The following is a 3,018-nucleotide window of genomic DNA, read 5'->3' as shown; positions in this document are numbered from 1 at the left end:
ATTGTTTGCCGCGCTGGTTTACTTACATTTCTTCTCCCCCTCTTCCGCCCCCACCCTCCCGCAGGTTGACCAGTTGGCCGGTTTGCCCCAGCACGACCGGGGTCGACCAGTTGTCCGCATGAGGACTTGGAATTTTTTTCCATGCGGTAAGTACGGAGGTCGACCAGCTGTCCTAACATAAGCGGGATGGGGGTTGGGGTCGAAATTGGTGTTCACTCATACACGCCTTTTCTTTCTTTCTTTCCTTCCTTCCTTCCTTCCTTCCTTCCTTTTTTTTTTTTTTTTTTTTAATATTTATTGTTTAGTTTTCGGTGGACCCAACATCTTTATTTTATTATTATTATTTTTTAACTTATTTTTATTTATTTTATGTTTTATTTGGTGCGATCTAACCCAGCGCCCCATGCTACCGGTTGAGCCACACACCCAGCCCCTAAGTTTCACCCTTCTCTCTCTCTCTCTCTCTCTCTCTCTCTCTCTCTCTCTCTCTCTCTCTCTCTTTTCCTTGACCCCCTCATCCTATTACTCCTTTCCTCCTCCAAGGCAACACACACACACACACACACACACACACACACACACACACACACATATATATATATATATATCCCGGAGGTCGACCAGTACACCCCCAACGAAAGAGGTCGACCAGTTGTCCCAATGTAAATACTGCCTGGGTAAGTGAAATTATGTGTGTTTTTCTTTTGGTTGCCTTTGATGTGGAACTGGGAGTGCTACTGGAGTTTTGACGCATTGCACTCTGCCTGCCTCATCCTCCCGAGTCCCTGGGATTACAATCCTGTGCCACCAGGGGCATCTGTGTGCAAAATGGAGTTCGCAGACTTCTCTTGTCTCATTTCTTCCTCTGTTTTTCTCCTCCTCCTCCTCCTCCTCCTCCTCCTCCTCCTCCTCCTCCTCGCCCCGCCTTCCCCTCCCCTCCCCCACCCGCACCCTAACCTCCCCCTCCCCTCCCCTCCGCTCTCCCTCTCCCCCTCCCTCTCCTCCTCCTCCTCCTCCTCCTCCTCCTCCTCCTCTTCCTCTTCCTCCCCCCATCCCCCCCCCGCCCAAGTTAATTTGTCAATGGTTTCTTTTTAGCTATAAGTGGCGGTAGGATGACTCCACGAATATTCCTTATTTCAAGTGGGGACATTCTTTCCTAATCGGGAGTTCAGTTTTAATTGCATGCATCAAATCATTACTTGTGTGGGTCTGGGCTTTTTCTTCTCTTGGTGGTCAGTACCTGGAGAGGAATGTCACAGCCAGGGGGGGGGTGCTCTTGAGTGTTTGTGCATTTCTGTCCTTCCTTGCCCACCAACTCAACTCTCGCTCGCTCCCTCTCTCCTTCCCTCCTTCCTTTCTTTCACTTTTGCTTCACTGTTTCTTTCCTGCTGGTGCTGGTGCTGGTGGTGCTTCCTTTCGTTTACTTTTCTTTATTTTTGTTCTTGATTTTTTTTTTTTAATATTTGCTCCCCCTCCCCCGGCCTTTCTCTCTCTCTCTCTCTCTCTCTCTCTCTCTCTCTCTCTCTCTCTCTCTCTCTCTCCTCTTCCTGTTGCTGAAAGCTTGGCCCAATCCAATAAGGATGGCAAGGTCTTGAGACACAGGAAAAAAGGCTTATGGCAGCACTGGCAAAGCAAAAACACAGGGACTCTTCTGCACGTCAGCAACAACAGGAGATTTTGTAGAGGAGATTCAAAGGCCACCTTGCACTTCTTCCTGGCCGCAGTTGTAATTCGGCTTCTTACTTTTGATAAGAGTCATTTCTGACATCCTCTGGTCTCCAAAGTCTATGTGACTTCAAGACTACGCTGGGCGTGGACTCGTGCCTAAAACAGGGAAGAAAGGTGATATGATTTCCACTGGATTGAATCCAGAAGTACCTAACCACCACCACGGAGTTACACCTCAATTTTTTTTTTTTTTTTTTTTTTTTGAGAGGGAGTGTCCCTTGATTGCTCATGTTGGCTAACATCAAAGGAGACAACATCCTATCTCAGTCTGTGATAAACCCTGTGGTGGTGTTATCACATGGGGTGGGGGGGGTGGTGTCCTTCCCCTTCCCCTTCCCCTTCCCTCTCTCCTTTCTCTATTTGCTGGTTAAAGCTCAAGGTCTCTGGAGGTTGCCTGAGTACTCCCAGGACCTCACCTTCTCTGGTGAGTAGCTGAGGTGGTGGTTGCTGGACACGGTCCTACCATTCTGATCTTTCACTACTCTTACTGTTCTCTTCCAGGACTTTTGGATCGACTTCCTTCTTCCAAGGATGGTGGAATGATGACAAAGATGATTTGGGACACTTTTTTTTTTTTGGTGGTTGTTTTTCCTCCCGGATGGCTGTCAAACCTGCAGCAGCACACACATCCGTCCATCTCGAAGTGAAGAATCTCTAAAGGATCTTCAAGGAAAGCATGGACAAGGAGGATTCGGTCCCGGGAGACTCTTGACACGAGATGGGAAATCCCCCCCCCCCCCCATTTCTTCTGGAAAGTACCTAATACCAATAAAGACAGGACAAAATGCAGCACAGGCTGGCTGGCTGGCTGAGGTTTATGTAGCGCCGAGTAGTTCTACAGGTAAAATTGGATCCCAGAGCAACTGTGCAGCTACTCAGGGTCCTTGCCTTCCCCAACTGTCCCCTATGGGACCGAAGCTGCTCCCTCCCCTAAGGCTTTCTCAGTCAGCTAATCCTCCACACTTAGGAGTGGTGAAGGTGGGACACACGTTTTAGGCTTGCTTGGCTTCTTCAGTCGGATCTCATCTTGCCACCGGGTCAGAAACACAAGCATATACACGAGAATGTGCATAGCGACGGGTTTCCACCCTGTGGAACTTGGGAGTCCACAGTGAGTGGTCTGTGGTCTGAAAAGGGCAGCCTCGTTAGTTGCAGTCACTGAACGCTAGGTGGCGCAAAGCTACCGTCATTTTGGAAGGCCTGCCTGAGTTCCATTTCCAGTTTAGATATAATCTATCTACATGTGTAGACATAGATAGATAGATAGAGAGACAGACAGACAGACTTAGA

The sequence above is a fragment of the Marmota flaviventris genome, unplaced genomic scaffold, assembly GCF_047511675.1.
Source record: "Marmota flaviventris isolate mMarFla1 unplaced genomic scaffold, mMarFla1.hap1 Scaffold_878, whole genome shotgun sequence".
In the NCBI taxonomy this organism is placed as follows: Eukaryota; Metazoa; Chordata; class Mammalia; order Rodentia; family Sciuridae; genus Marmota; species Marmota flaviventris.
Note: the sequence above shows the minus strand (reverse complement) of the source record.